Raw genomic sequence first — 20,459 nt, forward strand, 5'->3', positions numbered from 1 at the left:
GCCGAAAAGTGCAGGCATGTAAGGGATCTAGAGGTTGACAACATGTCTTCTTAACGGGAGTCCAGGAGCTCATCTCCACAAATGGACTTTTCAGGATCCTTGGGTGGCTTCGTAGTTTGAAACCAATTCTGGTTATCGCTTCTCGGCCTTTTGGCTAAGATCAAGTGTAGTATCTGTTCTTATCAGTTTAATATCTGATACGTCCCCTCTCTGGGGACCATATATTAAATGGATTTTTAGAACAGGGAGATGGAAAAAGAGCTTGCTCTGTCCACTCCACGCATTGACCTGGTATTGCAGTATCTCCAGGACCGGTGCACCCCTTCTTTAATGCAGTTTCTAAAATCAGAAAGAATTGAATTCAATGTTTTTTGTTCATTTTGCTTGTTTGTCGGATTTTGAGATGGACTCTTTGGCTTTGCTTTTCTTCTCCTCATTGGATTTTTCATGTTCAAAGTTGCAGAAGCCAGATTACAAGCTCATTTTGGTTCAACTTCAGCAACTGTGCATTGCATTGCCATGTAATGTGATGCAATGCTATCTTTCTAGCTCTCCCTTTTTACTTCCTTTTGGATAAACAGACATATTAGGCAAGCATTTTGGAGCTTTCACCTAAATAACTACAGGTGGTGAGATAAGCTGCACAATATAATTGACCTTTCAGTATATTGTTGCACACACACCATCTATTTAGCAAATGCCCTTGTTATCAACAGCAGCCTTTTAAACTCACCTGAGCTAACAGGTATGTGCGCTGGTTACTCTGCTGCGCTTAAAATTTCTTTTTTGATTTGCTACAATGCCTTTTCTGAAACGTTGTCTCCTTCTGCTGGAACACTGACTTCTTTCATTTAATGCCTGCAGACTATAAAAGAGAACCCAACCCAAAAAGTTTGGTTGATTAGTCTGTGGCATTCTGTTAAACTGTTGCTTATGGCGGTCTCTGTGAGCTTCTCAGCGACATTCAGCCAGCCAGGTATCCTGCCTGCAGTAGATGGAATGTGGCAATGGAACGCTGGCTGCGCGTGTCATAATAGGCTCTGAGCCTTTATATACCTGTGCACAGCAGCAGCCACCTTCAGTCTGCTGCTGGACAGCCAGCAGCAGCAGCAGCAGGAGAGGTATGTAATCAGGAGCCCTCCTGCTAAGGGTAGACAGCTGCTCGTTCCACCCCACCCCCCGCCTTAATTGGTTCTCCTCCCTTCCAACGGTGTTGAGGCGGGTGGGAACAGCAGGGGGTGAAGGTGCTGTGTTTAAAGAGGTGGAGTTATGCAGATCTAAAACGCGTGGATTGCAGCAGCAGCAAGCCGAAAAGTGCAGGCATGTAAGGGATCTAGAGGTTGACAACATGTCTTCTTAACGGGAGTCCAGGAGCTCATCTCCACAAATGGACTTTTCAGGATCCTTGGGTGGCTCCGTAGTTTGAAACCAATTCTGGTTATCGCTTCTCGGCCTTTTGGCTAAGATCAAGTGTAGTATCTGTTCTTATCAGTTTAATATCTGATACGTCCCCTATCTGGGGACCATATATTAAATGGATTTTTAGAACAGGGAGATGGAAAAAGAGCTTGCTCTGTCCACTCCACGCATTGACCTGGTATTGCAGTATCTCCAGGACCGGTGCACCCCTTCTTTAATGCAGTTTCTAAAATCAGAAAGAATTGAATTCAAAGTTTTTTGTTCATTTTGCTTGTTTGTCGGATTTTGGGATGGACTCTTTGGCTTTGCTTTTCTTCTCCTCATTGGATTTTTCATGTTCAAAGTTGCAGAAGCCAGATTACAAGCTCATTTTGGTTCAACTTCAGCAACTGTGCATTGCATTGCCATGTAATGTGATGCAATGCTATCTTTCTAGCTCTCCCTTTTTACTTCCTTTTGGATAAACAGACATATTAGGCAAGCATTTTGGAGCTTTCACCTAAATAACTACAGGTGGTGAGATAAGCTGCACAATATAATTGACCTTTCAGTATATTGTTGCACACACACCATCTATTTAGCAAATGCCCTTGTTATCAACAGCAGCCTTTTAAACTCACCTGAGCTAACAGGTATGTGCGCTGGTTACTCTGCTGCGCTTAAAATTTCTTTTTTGGTTTGCTACAATGCCTTTTCTGAAACGTTGTCTCCTTCTGCTGGAACACTGACTTCTTTCATTTAATGCCTGCAGACTATAAAAGAGAACCCAACCCAAAAAGTTTGGTTGATTAGTCTGTGGCATTCTGTTAAACTGTTGCTTATGGCGGTCTCTGTGAGCTTCTCAGCGACATTCAGCCAGCCAGGTATCCTGCCTGCAGTAGATGGAATGTGGCAATGGAACGCTGGCTGCGCGTGTCATAATAGGCTCTGAGCCTTTATATACCTGTGCACAGCAGCAGCCACCTTCAGTCTGCTGCTGGACAGCCAGCAGCAGCAGCAGCAGGAGAGGTATGTAATCAGGAGCCCTCCTGCTAAGGGTAGACAGCTGCTCGTTCCACCCCACCCCCCGCCTTAATTGGTTCTCCTCCCTTCCAACGGTGTTGAGGCGGGTGGGAACAGCAGGGGGTGAAGGTGCTGTGTTTAAAGAGGTGGAGTTATGCAGATCTAAAACGCGTGGATTGCAGCAGCAGCAAGCCGAAAAGTGCAGGCATGTAAGGGATCTAGAGGTTGACAACATGTCTTCTTAACGGGAGTCCAGGAGCTCATCTCCACAAATGGACTTTTCAGGATCCTTGGGTGGCTCCGTAGTTTGAAACCAATTCTGGTTATCGCTTCTCGGCCTTTTGGCTAAGATCAAGTGTAGTATCTGTTCTTATCAGTTTAATATCTGATACGTCCCCTATCTGGGGACCATATATTAAATGGATTTTTAGAACAGGGAGATGGAAAAAGAGCTTGCTCTGTCCACTCCACGCATTGACCTGGTATTGCAGTATCTCCAGGACCGGTGCACCCCTTCTTTAATGCAGTTTCTAAAATCAGAAAGAATTGAATTCAATGTTTTTTGTTCATTTTGCTTGTTTGTCGGATTTTGGGATGGACTCTTTGGCTTTGCTTTTCTTCTCCTCATTGGATTTTTCATGTTCAAAGTTGCAGAAGCCAGATTACAAGCTCATTTTGGTTCAACTTCAGCAACTGTGCATTGCATTGCCATGTAATGTGATGCAATGCTATCTTTCTAGCTCTCCCTTTTTACTTCCTTTTGGATAAACAGACATATTAGGCAAGCATTTTGGAGCTTTCACCTAAATAACTACAGGTGGTGAGATAAGCTGCACAATATAATTGACCTTTCAGTATATTGTTGCACACACACCATCTATTTAGCAAATGCCCTTGTTATCAACAGCAGCCTTTTAAACTCACCTGAGCTAACAGGTATGTGCGCTGGTTACTCTGCTGCGCTTAAAATTTCTTTTTTGGTTTGCTACAATGCCTTTTCTGAAACGTTGTCTCCTTCTGCTGGAACACTGACTTCTTTCATTTAATGCCTGCAGACTATAAAAGAGAACCCAACCCAAAAAGTTTGGTTGATTAGTCTGTGGCATTCTGCTAAACTGTTGCTTATGGCGGTCTCTGTGAGCTTCTCAGCGACATTCAGCCAGCCAGGTATCCTGCCTGCAGTAGATGGAATGTGGCAATGGAACGCTGGCTGCGCGTGTCATAATAGGCTCTGAGCCTTTATATACCTGTGCACAGCAGCAGCCACCTTCAGTCTGCTGCTGGACAGCCAGCAGCAGCAGCAGCAGGAGAGGTATGTAATCAGGAGCCCTCCTGCTAAGGGTAGACAGCTGCTCGTTCCACCCCACCCCCCGCCTTAATTGGTTCTCCTCCCTTCCAACGGTGTTGAGGCGGGTGGGAACAGCAGGGGGTGAAGGTGCTGTGTTTAAAGAGGTGGAGTTATGCAGATCTAAAACGCGTGGATTGCAGCAGCAGCAAGCCGAAAAGTGCAGGCATGTAAGGGATCTAGAGGTTGACAACATGTCTTCTTAACGGGAGTCCAGGAGCTCATCTCCACAAATGGACTTTTCAGGATCCTTGGGTGGCTCCGTAGTTTGAAACCAATTCTGGTTATCGCTTCTCGGCCTTTTGGCTAAGATCAAGTGTAGTATCTGTTCTTATCAGTTTAATATCTGATACGTCCCCTATCTGGGGACCATATATTAAATGGATTTTTAGAACAGGGAGATGGAAAAAGAGCTTGCTCTGTCCACTCCACGCATTGACCTGGTATTGCAGTATCTCCAGGACCGGTGCACCCCTTCTTTAATGCAGTTTCTAAAATCAGAAAGAATTGAATTCAATGTTTTTTGTTCATTTTGCTTGTTTGTCGGATTTTGGGATGGACTCTTTGGCTTTGCTTTTCTTCTCCTCATTGGATTTTTCATGTTCAAAGTTGCAGAAGCCAGATTACAAGCTCATTTTGGTTCAACTTCAGCAACTGTGCATTGCATTGCCATGTAATGTGATGCAATGCTATCTTTCTAGCTCTCCCTTTTTACTTCCTTTTGGATAAACAGACATATTAGGCAAGCATTTTGGAGCTTTCACCTAAATAACTACAGGTGGTGAGATAAGCTGCACAATATAATTGACCTTTCAGTATATTGTTGCACACACACCATCTATTTAGCAAATGCCCTTGTTATCAACAGCAGCCTTTTAAACTCACCTGAGCTAACAGGTATGTGCGCTGGTTACTCTGCTGCGCTTAAAATTTCTTTTTTGGTTTGCTACAATGCCTTTTCTGAAACGTTGTCTCCTTCTGCTGGAACACTGACTTCTTTCATTTAATGCCTGCAGACTATAAAAGAGAACCCAACCCAAAAAGTTTGGTTGATTAGTCTGTGGCATTCTGTTAAACTGTTGCTTATGGCGGTCTCTGTGAGCTTCTCAGCGACATTCAGCCAGCCAGGTATCCTGCCTGCAGTAGATGGAATGTGGCAATGGAACGCTGGCTGCGCGTGTCATAATAGGCTCTGAGCCTTTATATACCTGTGCACAGCAGCAGCCACCTTCAGTCTGCTGCTGGACAGCCAGCAGCAGCAGCAGCAGGAGAGGTATGTAATCAGGAGCCCTCCTGCTAAGGGTAGACAGCTGCTCGTTCCACCCCACCCCCCGCCTTAATTGGTTCTCCTCCCTTCCAACGGTGTTGAGGCGGGTGGGAACAGCAGGGAGTGAAGGTGCTGTGTTTAAAGAGGTGGAGTTATGCAGATCTAAAACGCGTGGATTGCAGCAGCAGCAAGCCGAAAAGTGCAGGCATGTAAGGGATCTAGAGGTTGACAACATGTCTTCTTAACGGGAGTCCAGGAGCTCATCTCCACAAATGGACTTTTCAGGATCCTTGGGTGGCTCCGTAGTTTGAAACCAATTCTGGTTATCGCTTCTCGGCCTTTTGGCTAAGATCAAGTGTAGTATCTGTTCTTATCAGTTTAATATCTGATACGTCCCCTATCTGGGGACCATATATTAAATGGATTTTTAGAACAGGGAGATGGAAAAAGAGCTTGCTCTGTCCACTCCACGCATTGACCTGGTATTGCAGTATCTCCAGGACCGGTGCACCCCTTCTTTAATGCAGTTTCTAAAATCAGAAAGAATTGAATTCAATGTTTTTTGTTCATTTTGCTTGTTTGTCGGATTTTGGGATGGACTCTTTGGCTTTGCTTTTCTTCTCCTCTTTGGATTTTTCATGTTCAAAGTTGCAGAAGCCAGATTACAAGCTCATTTTGGTTCAACTTCAGCAACTGTGCATTGCATTGCCATGTAATGTGATGCAATGCTATCTTTCTAGCTCTCCCTTTTTACTTCCTTTTGGATAAACAGACATATTAGGCAAGCATTTTGGAGCTTTCACCTAAATAACTACAGGTGGTGAGATAAGCTGCACAATATAATTGACCTTTCAGTATATTGTTGCACACACACCATCTATTTAGCAAATGCCCTTGTTATCAACAGCAGCCTTTTAAACTCACCTGAGCTAACAGGTATGTGCGCTGGTTACTCTGCTGCGCTTAAAATTTCTTTTTTGGTTTGCTACAATGCCTTTTCTGAAACGTTGTCTCCTTCTGCTGGAACACTGACTTCTTTCATTTAATGCCTGCAGACTATAAAAGAGAACCCAACCCAAAAAGTTTGGTTGATTAGTCTGTGGCATTCTGCTAAACTGTTGCTTATGGCGGTCTCTGTGAGCTTCTCAGCGACATTCAGCCAGCCAGGTATCCTGCCTGCAGTAGATGGAATGTGGCAATGGAACGCTGGCTGCGCGTGTCATAATAGGCTCTGAGCCTTTATATACCTGTGCACAGCAGCAGCCACCTTCAGTCTGCTGCTGGACAGCCAGCAGCAGCAGCAGCAGGAGAGGTATGTAATCAGGAGCCCTCCTGCTAAGGGTAGACAGCTGCTCGTTCCACCCCACCCCCCGCCTTAATTGGTTCTCCTCCCTTCCAACGGTGTTGAGGCGGGTGGGAACAGCAGGGGGTGAAGGTGCTGTGTTTAAAGAGGTGGAGTTATGCAGATCTAAAACGCGTGGATTGCAGCAGCAGCAAGCCGAAAAGTGCAGGCATGTAAGGGATCTAGAGGTTGACAACATGTCTTCTTAACGGGAGTCCAGGAGCTCATCTCCACAAATGGACTTTTCAGGATCCTTGGGTGGCTCCGTAGTTTGAAACCAATTCTGGTTATCGCTTCTCGGCCTTTTGGCTAAGATCAAGTGTAGTATCTTTCGAAAAGGCGGTTTTGGATGTTGGCCACCCTAGTAGATTGATACATTATGCACACTGGGGTTTAGGCGCTTGTTAGTACGCCAGGTGGCTAATATAGTCATCTGGTGGAAAGCATGGCCCCCCTGGATCGACGCCATTGGGCCGGGGAAGATCGAAAGCCCGAAGTGTGAAGTGCCCCAGGAGTGGTGACCCTGGGGTGCCTTAACTCACTGGGATTGGGAACCCCACTTGAGTTTATGGTACATTTGCACAAGCACTTCAAATTTTCTTTCTTCGCACACACCCTTATTCCGGGCCTTCTGGCCTTAGGATGGGGAATTTTTCAATTCCCGGTCGAAGGTCCGGGCAGTATTATACTGTGAAACCTTCACTATTTATTTAATTTCTTTGTCACTGTGTGTCCACTTATTCACGTGTGTCACGTCCTACTAGGATTTTGTCGGGATGCGGTTCCCTTACGGGTTCCTCTCTTGGCAGGTCTAGGGGGGGAGTGTGTGGCCATCAGGTTCCGCTCCCCCCTGAACCCCCTGGCTCTCCTCTTTCGGGAGGAGAGCGTTGTTGGCTCCCCTCTTCCGGGAGGGGAGCACAGTCTTTGGCTCCCAGTGCCTTGCTCGGGTGAGAACTCGGGCAGTTGCTGGGGGTAAGATTGGGTCGCCTCTGGCTTCGGCTGGAGGTGGCTTTTTGTCCCTGTTCCTCGCTGTGGCCTTTTGGCTCGGAGGGACGGGGAATGGTTTGGGGGACCCTTCTCCTTTTGGAGAGGGTTTCAAGAAGACCAGCATCCTAGTGCACTTTTTTTGTGGCACTTGTCACTTTTTTAAGCGCACTCGGGTTTTGTACACGAATTCGGGCTTTCAAAAAAAAAAAAAAAAATCTGTTCTTATCAGTTTAATATCTGATACGTCCCCTATCTGGGGACCATATATTAAATGGATTTTTAGAACAGGGAGATGGAAAAAGAGCTTGCTCTGTCCACTCCACGCATTGACCTGGTATTGCAGTATCTCCAGGACCGGTGCACCCCTTCTTTAATGCAGTTTCTAAAATCAGAAAGAATTGAATTCAATGTTTTTTGTTCATTTTGCTTGTTTGTCGGATTTTGGGATGGACTCTTTGGCTTTGCTTTTCTTCTCCTCATTGGATTTTTCATGTTCAAAGTTGCAGAAGCCAGATTACAAGCTCATTTTGGTTCAACTTCAGCAACTGTGCATTGCATTGCCATGTAATGTGATGCAATGCTATCTTTCTAGCTCTCCCTTTTTACTTCCTTTTGGATAAACAGACATATTAGGCAAGCATTTTGGAGCTTTCACCTAAATAACTACAGGTGGTGAGATAAGCTGCACAATATAATTGACCTTTCAGTATATTGTTGCACACACACCATCTATTTAGCAAATGCCCTTGTTATCAACAGCAGCCTTTTAAACTCACCTGAGCTAACAGGTATGTGCACTGGTTACTCTGCTGCGCTTAAAATTTCTTTTTTGGTTTGCTACAATGCCTTTTCTGAAACGTTGTCTCCTTCTGCTGGAACACTGACTTCTTTCATTTAATGCCTGCAGACTATAAAAGAGAACCCAACCCAAAAAGTTTGGTTGATTAGTCTGTGGCATTCTGTTAAACTGTTGCTTATGGCGGTCTCTGTGAGCTTCTCAGCGACATTCAGCCAGCCAGGTATCCTGCCTGCAGTAGATGGAATGTGGCAATGGAACGCTGGCTGCGCGTGTCATAATAGGCTCTGAGCCTTTATATACCTGTGCACAGCAGCAGCCACCTTCAGTCTGCTGCTGGACAGCCAGCAGCAGCAGCAGCAGGAGAGGTATGTAATCAGGAGCCCTCCTGCTAAGGGTAGACAGCTGCTCGTTCCACCCCACCCCCCGCCTTAATTGGTTCTCCTCCCTTCCAACGGTGTTGAGGCGGGTGGGAACAGCAGGGGGTGAAGGTGCTGTGTTTAAAGAGGTGGAGTTATGCAGATCTAAAATGCGTGGATTGCAGCAGCAGCAAGCCGAAAAGTGCAGGCATGTAAGGGATCTAGAGGTTGACAACATGTCTTCTTAACGGGAGTCCAGGAGCTCATCTCCACAAATGGACTTTTCAGGATCCTTGGGTGGCTCCGTAGTTTGAAACCAATTCTGGTTATCGCTTCTCGGCCTTTTGGCTAAGATCAAGTGTAGTATCTTTTGAAAAGGCGGTTTTGGATGTTGGCCACCCTAGTAGATTGATACATTATGCACACTGGGGTTTAGGCGCTTGTTAGTACGCCAGGTGGCTAATATAGTCATCTGGTGGAAAGCATGGCCCCCCTGGATCGACGCCATTGGGCCGGGGAAGATCGAAAGCCCGAAGTGTGAAGTGCCCCAGGAGTGGTGACCCTGGGGTGCCTTAACTCACTGGGATTGGGAACCCCACTTGAGTTTATGGTACATTTGCACAAGCACTTCAAATTTTCTTTCTTCGCACACACCCTTATTCCGGGCCTTCTGGCCTTAGGATGGGGAATTTTTCAATTCCCGGTCGAAGGTCCGGGCAGTATTATACTGTGAAACCTTCACTATTTATTTAATTTCTTTGTCACTGTGTGTCCACTTATTCACGTGTGTCACGTCCTACTAGGATTTTGTCGGGATGCGGTTCCCTTACGGGTTCCTCTCTTGGCAGGTCTAGGGGGGGAGTGTGTGGCCATCAGGTTCCGCTCCCCCCTGAACCCCCTGGCTCTCCTCTTTCGGGAGGAGAGCGTTGTTGGCTCCCCTCTTCCGGGAGGGGAGCACAGTCTTTGGCTCCCAGTGCCTTGCTCGGGTGAGAACTCGGGCAGTTGCTGGGGGTAAGATTGGGTCGCCTCTGGCTTCGGCTGGAGGTGGCTTTTTGTCCCTGTTCCTCGCTGTGGCCTTTTGGCTCGGAGGGACGGGGAATGGTTTGGGGGACCCTTCTCCTTTTGGAGAGGGTTTCAAGAAGACCAGCATCCTAGTGCACTTTTTTTGTGGCACTTGTCACTTTTTTAAGCGCACTCGGGTTTTGTACACGAATTCGGGCTTTCAAAAAAAAAAAAAAAAATCTGTTCTTATCAGTTTAATATCTGATACGTCCCCTATCTGGGGACCATATATTAAATGGATTTTTAGAACAGGGAGATGGAAAAAGAGCTTGCTCTGTCCACTCCACGCATTGACCTGGTATTGCAGTATCTCCAGGACCGGTGCACCCCTTCTTTAATGCAGTTTCTAAAATCAGAAAGAATTGAATTCAATGTTTTTTGTTCATTTTGCTTGTTTGTCGGATTTTGGGATGGACTCTTTGGCTTTGCTTTTCTTCTCCTCATTGGATTTTTCATGTTCAAAGTTGCAGAAGCCAGATTACAAGCTCATTTTGGTTCAACTTCAGCAACTGTGCATTGCATTGCCATGTAATGTGATGCAATGCTATCTTTCTAGCTCTCCCTTTTTACTTCCTTTTGGATAAACAGACATATTAGGCAAGCATTTTGGAGCTTTCACCTAAATAACTACAGGTGGTGAGATAAGCTGCACAATATAATTGACCTTTCAGTATATTGTTGCACACACACCATCTATTTAGCAAATGCCCTTGTTATCAACAGCAGCCTTTTAAACTCACCTGAGCTAACAGGTATGTGCACTGGTTACTCTGCTGCGCTTAAAATTTCTTTTTTGGTTTGCTACAATGCCTTTTCTGAAACGTTGTCTCCTTCTGCTGGAACACTGACTTCTTTCATTTAATGCCTGCAGACTATAAAAGAGAACCCAACCCAAAAAGTTTGGTTGATTAGTCTGTGGCATTCTGTTAAACTGTTGCTTATGGCGGTCTCTGTGAGCTTCTCAGCGACATTCAGCCAGCCAGGTATCCTGCCTGCAGTAGATGGAATGTGGCAATGGAACGCTGGCTGCGCGTGTCATAATAGGCTCTGAGCCTTTATATACCTGTGCACAGCAGCAGCCACCTTCAGTCTGCTGCTGGACAGCCAGCAGCAGCAGCAGCAGGAGAGGTATGTAATCAGGAGCCCTCCTGCTAAGGGTAGACAGCTGCTCGTTCCACCCCACCCCCCGCCTTAATTGGTTCTCCTCCCTTCCAACGGTGTTGAGGCGGGTGGGAACAGCAGGGGGTGAAGGTGCTGTGTTTAAAGAGGTGGAGTTATGCAGATCTAAAACGCGTGGATTGCAGCAGCAGCAAGCCGAAAAGTGCAGGCATGTAAGGGATCTAGAGGTTGACAACATGTCTTCTTAACGGGAGTCCAGGAGCTCATCTCCACAAATGGACTTTTCAGGATCCTTGGGTGGCTCCGTAGTTTGAAACCAATTCTGGTTATCGCTTCTCGGCCTTTTGGCTAAGATCAAGTGTAGAATCTTTTGAAAAGGCAGTTTTGTCCTTGGGCTGCCCTAGTAAATTGATGCATATTACACACTGGTTTGGTGCACTTGTTAGTACGCCAGGTGGCTCATAGAGTTATCTGATGGAAAACATGGCCCTCCAGGATCGAAGTCACTAGGCTGGGTAAGTGTGAGGGCTTTGGAGCAATGTGCCCCAGGAGTAGGCGCCCTGGTGGGAGTCCAAGCTTACTGGGACTGGGAACCCCAGAAAGACTTGGCTTCGTAGCACGCCGCACCTTTGCCAATCATACTTTCTGAGCAACCCCCCCTATTCCTGGCCTCCGGGCTAGGAAGGGGAATTTTTATAAACCCGGTCGGAGGTCCGGTCAGCTTTGGGCTGAGAAACCAACACAGGCTCCAGCTCCACTAGGGTGGCAGCCTAGATGGAAGCTGGGAGCACGAAAACGGCTCTTCTCCGGCTTCGGCTAGGGAGAGCATCGGAGATCCCTGACCCTCGCTGTGGCCTTCTGGCTCGGAGGGATGGGGATGGTTTATTGGGGACCCTCTCCTCCGGGAAGGGTCCACATGAATCCTCGCCTCGTGCGCTGTTTTGGTGTGACTTCGGTCACATTTTTCAGTGCCTTGGATGCAGCTTCAATCAAAAAAAAAAATCTGTTCTTATCAGTTTAATATCTGATACGTCCCCTATCTGGGGACCATATATTAAATGGATTTTTAGAACAGGGAGATGGAAAAAGAGCTTGCTCTGTCCACTCCACGCATTGACCTGGTATTGCAGTATCTCCAGGACCGGTGCACCCCTTCTTTAATGCAGTTTCTAAAATCAGAAAGAATTGAATTCAATGTTTTTTGTTCATTTTGCTTGTTTGTCGGATTTTGGGATGGACTCTTTGGCTTTGCTTTTCTTCTCCTCATTGGATTTTTCATGTTCAAAGTTGCAGAAGCCAGATTACAAGCTCATTTTGGTTCAACTTCAGCAACTGTGCATTGCATTGCCATGTAATGTGATGCAATGCTATCTTTCTAGCTCTCCCTTTTTACTTCCTTTTGGATAAACAGACATATTAGGCAAGCATTTTGGAGCTTTCACCTAAATAACTACAGGTGGTGAGATAAGCTGCACAATATAATTGACCTTTCAGTATATTGTTGCACACACACCATCTATTTAGCAAATGCCCTTGTTATCAACAGCAGCCTTTTAAACTCACCTGAGCTAACAGGTATGTGCGCTGGTTACTCTGCTGCGCTTAAAATTTCTTTTTTGGTTTGCTACAATGCCTTTTCTGAAACGTTGTCTCCTTCTGCTGGAACACTGACTTCTTTCATTTAATGCCTGCAGACTATAAAAGAGAACCCAACCCAAAAAGTTTGGTTGATTAGTCTGTGGCATTCTGTTAAACTTTTGCTTATGGCGGTCTCTGTGAGCTTCTCAGCGACATTCAGCCAGCCAGGTATCCTGCCTGCAGTAGATGGAATGTGGCAATGGAACGCTGGCTGCGCGTGTCATAATAGGCTCTGAGCCTTTATATACCTGTGCACAGCAGCAGCCACCTTCAGTCTGCTGCTGGACAGCCAGCAGCAGCAGCAGCAGGAGAGGTATGTAATCAGGAGCCCTCCTGCTAAGGGTAGACAGCTGCTCGTTCCACCCCACCCCCCGCCTTAATTGGTTCTCCTCCCTTCCAACGGTGTTGAGGCGGGTGGGAACAGCAGGGGGTGAAGGTGCTGTGTTTAAAGAGGTGGAGTTATGCAGATCTAAAACGCGTGGATTGCAGCAGCAGCAAGCCGAAAAGTGCAGGCATGTAAGGGATCTAGAGGTTGACAACATGTCTTCTTAACGGGAGTCCAGGAGCTCATCTCCACAAATGGACTTTTCAGGATCCTTGGGTGGCTCCGTAGTTTGAAACCAATTCTGGTTATCGCTTCTCGGCCTTTTGGCTAAGATCAAGTGTAGTATCTGTTCTTATCAGTTTAATATCTGATACGTCCCCTATCTGGGGACCATATATTAAATGGATTTTTAGAACAGGGAGATGGAAAAAGAGCTTGCTCTGTCCACTCCACGCATTGACCTGGTATTGCAGTATCTCCAGGACCGGTGCACCCCTTCTTTAATGCAGTTTCTAAAATCAGAAAGAATTGAATTCAATGTTTTTTGTTCATTTTGCTTGTTTGTCGGATTTTGGGATGGACTCTTTGGCTTTGCTTTTCTTCTCCTCATTGGATTTTTCATGTTCAAAGTTGCAGAAGCCAGATTACAAGCTCATTTTGGTTCAACTTCAGCAACTGTGCATTGCATTGCCATGTAATGTGATGCAATGCTATCTTTCTAGCTCTCCCTTTTTACTTCCTTTTGGATAAACAGATATATTAGGCAAGCATTTTGGAGCTTTCACCTAAATAACTACAGGTGGTGAAATAAGCTGCACAATATAATTGACCTTTCAGTATATTGTTGCACACACACCATCTATTTAGCAAATGCCCTTGTTATCAACAGCAGCCTTTTAAACTCACCTGAGCTAACAGGTATGTGCGCTGGTTACTCTGCTGCGCTTAAAATTTCTTTTTTGGTTTGCTACAATGCCTTTTCTGAAACGTTGTCTCCTTCTGCTGGAACACTGACTTCTTTCATTTAATGCCTGCAGACTATAAAAGAGAACCCAACCCAAAAAGTTTGGTTGATTAGTCTGTGGCATTCTGTTAAACTGTTGCTTATGGCGGTCTCTGTGAGCTTCTCAGCGACATTCAGCCAGCCAGGTATCCTGCCTGCAGTAGATGGAATGTGGCAATGGAACGCTGGCTGCGCGTGTCATAATAGGCTCTGAGCCTTTATATACCTGTGCACAGCAGCAGCCACCTTCAGTCTGCTGCTGGACAGCCAGCAGCAGCAGCAGCAGGAGAGGTATGTAATCAGGAGCCCTCCTGCTAAGGGTAGACAGCTGCTCGTTCCACCCCACCCCCCACCTTAATTGGTTCTCCTCCCTTCCAACGGTGTTGAGGCGGGTGGGAACAGCAGGGGGTGAAGGTGCTGTGTTTGAAGAGGTGGAGTTATGCAGATCTAAAACGCGTGGATAGCAGCAGCAGCAAGCCGAAAAGTGCAGGCATGTAAGGGATCTAGAGGTTGACAACATGTCTTCTTAACGGGAGTCCAGGAGCTCATCTCCACAAATGGACTTTTCAGGATCCTTGGGTGGCTCCGTAGTTTGAAACCAATTCTGGTTATCGCTTCTCGGCCTTTTGGCTAAGATCAAGTGCAGTGATCCAGCGGTTTCTGCCTTGGTCTTGGCTGGGAGGCGCTTGGGGTACCCGGCTCCTTGGCCTGGGGGGATCGCTACACTTATCGGTGGAGCTAAACCCCCCTGCTGCTATTAGGGAGTCGGATTAGTCCCTGGGCAACGAGAGGCGATCACCTTGTCACCACACATAGCTGTGGGGGGCAACTGTCGCCACACATAGCTGTGGTGGCAACATTTGGAGGATTAAAAGGAAAAAACGGAAGGAAAACGGATCGTTGAGATGGAGTTTTGGAAAAAGAAGAGATGCTTACGTTTTTTTGTGAAACGGGAGACGGAAGAAACTTTTTTGGAAGAAAAATGGATTCTGGAAATTTTGAGGAAATATGAAGTTTTGGAGAAGGATATCTACTGTATGCAAGAAATAAAGCAGGGTAAAGTTTGTGATGTGACTCTAGTTTCTGAGGAAAAGTGCATTCATTTTTTCAAAGGCTGGAGTGAAGAGGATTCTGGGAAAATTGGAGTAAGTGCATCATTCATGGGGAAACCGAAGAGTGTGATAATTTACATGGACAATCCGTTTGTGGAAATAGAGGAGATAATGGTTTTTTTGGAATCTAAATGTAAGATGGTAAAGTTTCAGAAATTATACAGGAACAAAGTTGGTATTTGGAACGGAAAGAGACGTTTTTTGGTGTGGACAACAGGAGAAGAAAATTTGCATAATGGGAGGATTATGGTAAACGGGAGTTCTGGGTATTGTTACATGGAAAGCAGCAAAGGAACTTTTGAAAAGAACTTTGGAGGACAAAAGGAAGATATTGGTGATAAAATGAAGAAGGAAGTTGATGCCATAATTATAGAGGAGAATAAGCAGGGAAAAGAAGTTGAAAGTTTAAAGGTGAAATTGAAGAAAAAGGTAACGGTACAGGAAAATTGTGGATCAAGGAAAGTATCTGGTGAAAAGAAAGAAGTAAAAGAGGAAAAGGGTAAAGTGTTGGAGAAGGTGGTGACTTTCAGAGATGATGAGGAAGAGTATGATAGGGAACAGATGCGGTTAGAGCATGAGGAGGAAGAAAAGAAGTTAAGGGGTTTTGTTGGGAGGAAAGTAAAAGAGAAAAAGGGGATATTTAGTTTGGGAAACCGGGTGAAGTAATGTCAGTGGTGATTTGTTTGGAAACTGTTGAAACTGCAAAGGAATTGTTATGTTTAACTTTATATATATTAATTCAAATGAAAAAATATAAATATAATATCTAAACACGATGATGGAACTAAAATCTTGAGTTTGGTGATATACGATTTAAGATTATAAAACTTAATTTCTGAGTGTTTGGAAGAAAAAAAAAAAAAAAAATCTGTTCTTATCAGTTTAATATCTGATACGTCCCCTATCTGGGGACCATATATTAAATGGATTTTTAGAACAGGGAGATGGAAAAAGAGCTTGCTCTGTCCACTCCACGCATTGACCTGGTATTGCAGTATCTCCAGGACCGGTGCACCCCTTCTTTAATGCAGTTTCTAAAATCAGAAAGAATTGAATTCAATGTTTTTTGTTCATTTTGCTTGTTTGTCGGATTTTGGGATGGACTCTTTGGCTTTGCTTTTCTTCTCCTCATTGGATTTTTCATGTTCAAAGTTGCAGAAGCCAGATTACAAGCTCATTTTGGTTCAACTTCAGCAACTGTGCATTGCATTGCCATGTAATGTGATGCAATGCTATCTTTCTAGCTCTCCCTTTTTACTTCCTTTTGGATAAACAGACATATTAGGCAAGCATTTTGGAGCTTTCACCTAAATAACTACAGGTGGTGAGATAAGCTGCACAATATAATTGACCTTTCAGTATATTGTTGCACACACACCATCTATTTAGCAAATGCCCTTGTTATCAACAGCAGCCTTTTAAACTCACCTGAGCTAACAGGTATGTGCGCTGGTTACTCTGCTGCGCTTAAAATTTCTTTTTTGGTTTGCTACAATGCCTTTTCTGAAACGTTGTCTCCTTCTGCTGGAACACTGACTTCTTTCATTTAATGCCTGCAGACTATAAAAGAGAACCCAACCCAAAAAGTTTGGTTGATTAGTCTGTGGCATTCTGTTAAACTGTTGCTTATGGCGGTCTCTGTGAGCTTCTCAGCGACATTCAGCCAGCCAGGTATCCTGCCTGCAGTAGATGGAATGTGGCAATGGAACGCTGGCTGCGCGTGTCATAATAGGCTCTGAGCCTTTATATACCTGTGCACAGCAGCAGCCACCTTCAGTCTGCTGCTGGACAGCCAGCAGCAGCAGCAGCAGCAGGAGAGGTATGTAATCAGGAGCCCTCCTGCTAAGGGTAGACAGCTGCTCGTTCCACCCCACCCCCCGCCTTAATTGGTTCTCCTCCCTTCCAACGGTGTTGAGGCGGGTGGGAACAGCAGGGGGTGAAGGTGCTGTGTTTAAAGAGGTGGAGTTATGCAGATCTAAAACGCGTGGATTGCAGCAGCAGCAAGCCGAAAAGTGCAGGCATGTAAGGGATCTAGAGGTTGACAACATGTCTTCTTAACGGGAGTCCAGGAGCTCATCTCCACAAATGGACTTTTCAGGATCCTTGGGTGGCTCCGTAGTTTGAAACCAATTCTGGTTATCGCTTCTCGGCCTTTTGGCTAAGATCAAGTGTAGTATCTTTCGAAAAGGCGGTTTTGGATGTTGGCCGCCCTAGTAGATTGATACATTATGCACACTGGGGTTTAGGCGCTTGTTAGTACGCCAGGTGGCTAATATAGTCATCTGGTGGAAAGCATGGCCCCCCAGGATCGACGCCATTGGGCCGGGAAAGATCGAAAGCCCGAAGTGTGAAGTGCCCCAGGAGTGGTGACCCTGGGGTGCCTTAACTCACTGGGATTGGGAACCCCACTTGAGTTTATGGCACATTTGCACAAGCACTTCAAATTTTCTTTCTTCGCACACACCCTTATTCCGGGCCTTCTGGCCTTAGGATGGGGAATTTTTCAATTCCCGGTCGAAGGTCCGGGCAGTATTATACTGTGAAACCTTCACTATTTATTTAATTTCTTTGTCACTGTGTGTCCACTTATTCACGTGTGTCACGTCCTACTAGGATTTTGTCGGGATGCGGTTCCCTTATGGGTTCCTCTCTTGGCAGGTCTAGGGGGGGAGTGTGTGGCCATCAGGTTCCGCTCCCCCCTGAACCCCCCTGGCTCTCCTCTTTCGGGAGGAGAGCGTTGTTGGCTCCCCTCTTCCGGGAGGGGAGCACAGTCTTTGGCTCCCAGTGCCTTGCTCGGGTGAGAACTCGGGCAGGTGCTGGGGGTAAGATTGGGTCGCCTCTGGCTTCGGCTGGAGGTGGCTTTTTGTCCCTGTTCCTCGCTGTGGCCTTTTGGCTCGGAGGGACGGGGAATGGTTTGGGGGACCCTTCTCCTTTTGGAGAGGGTTTCAAGAAGACCAGCATCCTAGTGCACTTTTTTTGTGGCACTTGTCACTTTTTTAAGCGCACTCGGGTTTTGTACACGAATTCGGGCTTTCGGAAAAAAAATCTGTTCTTATCAGTTTAATATCTGATACGTCCCCTATCTGGGGACCATATATTAAATGGATTTTTAGAACAGGGAGATGGAAAAAGAGCTTGCTCTGTCCACTCCACGCATTGACCTGGTATTGCAGTATCTCCAGGACCGGTGCACCCCTTCTTTAATGCAGTTTCTAAAATCAGAAAGAATTGAATTCAATGTTTTTTGTTCATTTTGCTTGTTTGTCGGATTTTGGGATGGACTCTTTGGCTTTGCTTTTCTTCTCCTCATTGGATTTTTCATGTTCAAAGTTGCAGAAGCCAGATTACAAGCTCATTTTGGTTCAACTTCAGCAACTGTGCATTGCATTGCCATGTAATGTGATGCAATGCTATCTTTCTAGCTCTCCCTTTTTACTTCCTTTTGGATAAACAGACATATTAGGCAAGCATTTTGGAGCTTTCACCTAAATAACTACAGGTGGTGAGATAAGCTGCACAATATAATTGACCTTTCAGTATATTGTTGCACACACACCATCTATTTAGCAAATGCCCTTGTTATCAACAGCAGCCTTTTAAACTCACCTGAGCTAACAGGTATGTGCGCTGGTTACTCTGCTGCGCTTAAAATTTCTTTTTTGGTTTGCTACAATGCCTTTTCTGAAACGTTGTCTCCTTCTGCTGGAACACTGACGTCTTTCATTTAATGCCTGCAGACTATAAAAGAGAACCCAACCCAAAAAGTTTGGTTGATTAGTCTGTGGCATTCTGTTAAACTGTTGCTTATGGCGGTCTCTGTGAGCTTCTCAGCGACATTCAGCCAGCCAGGTATCCTGCCTGCAGTAGATGGAATGTGGCAATGGAACGCTGGCTGCGCGTGTCATAATAGGCTCTGAGCCTTTATATACCTGTGCACAGCAGCAGCCACCTTCAGTCTGCTGCTGGACAGCCAGCAGCAGCAGCAGCAGGAGAGGTATGTAATCAGGAGCCCTCCTGCTAAGGGTAGACAGCTGCTCGTTCCACCCCACCCCCCGCCTTAATTGGTTCTCCTCCCTTCCAACGGTGTTGAGGCGGGTGGGAACAGCAGGGGGTGAAGGTGCTGTGTTTAAAGAGGTGGAGTTATGCAGATCTAAAACGCGTGGATTGCAGCAGCAGCAAGCCGAAAAGTGCAGGCATGTAAGGGATCTAGAGGTTGACAACATGTCTTCTTAACGGGAGTCCAGGAGCTCATCTCCACAAATGGACTTTTCAGGATCCTTGGGTGGCTCCGTAGTTTGAAACCAATTCTGGTTATCGCTTCTCGGCCTTTTGGCTAAGATCAAGTGCAGTATGCCTGGTCTGGTCATTTAAAGGCTAGTACAGCTATGCTGTACTAAAAGGAGTGGTGGAGAGAGAAGGCGAACCTGGAAAGGATGGGAGTAGTTGTCCACTTCGCAGGGACCGGGGATGCCCGGGTCCGTAATGGTTTCAGGATCGAGGTCGCGCAGGAGAAGAGAATGCATTTTTCACTGGGATACCTGGTCAATATGGTGCTTTATGACATACTGAAGGTAAAGAAGGAGGAGATCGTATGCCTGCAGGAATTCAGGAGAGAGGGACGGTATGTGCTTGTTTTTTCTTCTGTTGGTGCATGCCAGAACCTGTACAGAGCCCTCAGGGAAAATGCTGACAATGACTTGCTTTCAGGACTTACTTTCACAGTCCTTTATTCCAGAGGGGACATACCCTTAGTGGTTTTCATGCATAATCCCTTTGTTCCCCTGGAAGAAATAGCGGATTTCCTTAAAAGACATTGTTCCTATGTACAGTATGCCCACAGAGTAGTTAGCATGGAGTCTGGACTGTGGACTGGGAAGCACAAGTTCTTTGTCCGTTTTGGGATAGACCCTCAGGGCCCTGGGGGTTTCCACTATCCCCCTTTAAATTTCAGCATTGGCAGGAATAATGGATATTTATTTTTCCCTGAAGCCCCCTTTTACTGCCGCAAATGTAACTCCTATGGCCACATGCAGGAGAACTGCCCTGAAGCAATGCTCTGCAGAAAATGTAATCTACCTGGGCACCGTGCAAAGGACTGCCCCAACCCTGTTGTATGTAATGGCTGTGGGGAGTCTGGACATGTGTACAGGGATTGCAGGGCACGCACTGGTGGAGCCAGGCTGTATGCCCAGGTTGCCTCTGCCAGCCCTGTAATGCCTGGTAGCAATGCTCTGCAGCAGAGCCGACCTCATGGAGCTGACTCCATTGTCAGCGAAGAGTTACTTGCCTCCTCAGCTGCAGGTAATCAGCTGCCCTCAGGCAATCAGCTGCTGAATCTCACACCTGTGAGTGCTGCCATCCCTGTGACTCAGAGCGCTCCAGCAGCAGCCTCTGTATCTGCAGTGAGAGTGGGGGGCGGAGCTACGGAGCCGGTGACGTCAGAGGGGCGGAGCTAGACATGGAGCTCAGCGAGCAGCTCCCAGTACTTGTGTCTGCCTGTGGTGAAGGAGATGTGGAGGAGGCACTGAGCAGAACGCCCCATGTCTCCTGGGACAAGCTGCAGGCAGATGATGAGGAGGAGCAGAGTGTCAGTGCCAGTGGCACTAAGTGTGAAATAAAGGAGCAGGGGGATTTCACAGCAGCAGCAAGGTCCTCTGAAGAGACCAGGGGGAATGCTGTGAAG

The 20,459-nt window shown here is 46.2% G+C and overlaps 8 non-coding genes and 7 pseudogenes across 8 annotated transcripts; all 15 read left to right on the forward strand.

Annotated features, from left to right (window-relative positions):
- The first annotated feature begins 134 nt into the window (after positions 1-134).
- Positions 135-325, forward strand: LOC141183179 (U2 spliceosomal RNA). The gene has a single exon (XR_012258181.1). It is a non-coding gene; the product is annotated as a U2 spliceosomal RNA (small nuclear RNA).
- A 1,115-nt stretch (positions 326-1,440) lies between these two features.
- LOC141183059 (U2 spliceosomal RNA) lies at positions 1,441-1,631 on the forward strand. Its single transcript, XR_012258072.1, has one exon. It is a non-coding gene; the product is annotated as a U2 spliceosomal RNA (small nuclear RNA).
- Positions 1,632-2,746: 1,115 nt separating this feature from the next.
- Positions 2,747-2,937, forward strand: LOC141183060 (U2 spliceosomal RNA). The gene has a single exon (XR_012258073.1). It is a non-coding gene; the product is annotated as a U2 spliceosomal RNA (small nuclear RNA).
- A 1,115-nt stretch (positions 2,938-4,052) lies between these two features.
- LOC141183061 (U2 spliceosomal RNA) lies at positions 4,053-4,243 on the forward strand. The gene has a single exon (XR_012258074.1). It is a non-coding gene; the product is annotated as a U2 spliceosomal RNA (small nuclear RNA).
- A 1,115-nt stretch (positions 4,244-5,358) lies between these two features.
- LOC141183062 (U2 spliceosomal RNA) lies at positions 5,359-5,549 on the forward strand. Its single transcript, XR_012258075.1, has one exon. It is a non-coding gene; the product is annotated as a U2 spliceosomal RNA (small nuclear RNA).
- Positions 5,550-6,664: 1,115 nt separating this feature from the next.
- LOC141183533 (U2 spliceosomal RNA) lies at positions 6,665-6,740 on the forward strand (annotated as a pseudogene).
- Positions 6,741-7,549: 809 nt separating this feature from the next.
- On the forward strand, positions 7,550-7,730 carry LOC141183421 (U2 spliceosomal RNA; annotated as a pseudogene).
- A 1,115-nt stretch (positions 7,731-8,845) lies between these two features.
- On the forward strand, positions 8,846-8,921 carry LOC141183525 (U2 spliceosomal RNA; annotated as a pseudogene).
- An 809-nt stretch (positions 8,922-9,730) lies between these two features.
- Positions 9,731-9,911, forward strand: LOC141183422 (U2 spliceosomal RNA; annotated as a pseudogene).
- Positions 9,912-11,026: 1,115 nt separating this feature from the next.
- LOC141183523 (U2 spliceosomal RNA) lies at positions 11,027-11,142 on the forward strand (annotated as a pseudogene).
- A 524-nt stretch (positions 11,143-11,666) lies between these two features.
- Positions 11,667-11,853, forward strand: LOC141183275 (U2 spliceosomal RNA). The gene has a single exon (XR_012258268.1). It is a non-coding gene; the product is annotated as a U2 spliceosomal RNA (small nuclear RNA).
- A 1,115-nt stretch (positions 11,854-12,968) lies between these two features.
- LOC141183065 (U2 spliceosomal RNA) lies at positions 12,969-13,159 on the forward strand. Its single transcript, XR_012258077.1, has one exon. It is a non-coding gene; the product is annotated as a U2 spliceosomal RNA (small nuclear RNA).
- A 2,445-nt stretch (positions 13,160-15,604) lies between these two features.
- Positions 15,605-15,796, forward strand: LOC141183384 (U2 spliceosomal RNA). Its single transcript, XR_012258353.1, has one exon. It is a non-coding gene; the product is annotated as a U2 spliceosomal RNA (small nuclear RNA).
- Positions 15,797-16,914: 1,118 nt separating this feature from the next.
- Positions 16,915-17,006, forward strand: LOC141183571 (U2 spliceosomal RNA; annotated as a pseudogene).
- A 789-nt stretch (positions 17,007-17,795) lies between these two features.
- LOC141183425 (U2 spliceosomal RNA) lies at positions 17,796-17,974 on the forward strand (annotated as a pseudogene).
- The last annotated feature ends 2,485 nt before the right edge of the window (positions 17,975-20,459 follow it).

This window comes from Phyllobates terribilis, unplaced genomic scaffold (genome assembly GCF_046119375.1).
Source record: "Phyllobates terribilis strain yellow unplaced genomic scaffold, ASM4611937v1 Scaffold_38__1_contigs__length_12584779, whole genome shotgun sequence".
NCBI lineage: Eukaryota > Metazoa > Chordata > Amphibia > Anura > Dendrobatidae > Phyllobates > Phyllobates terribilis.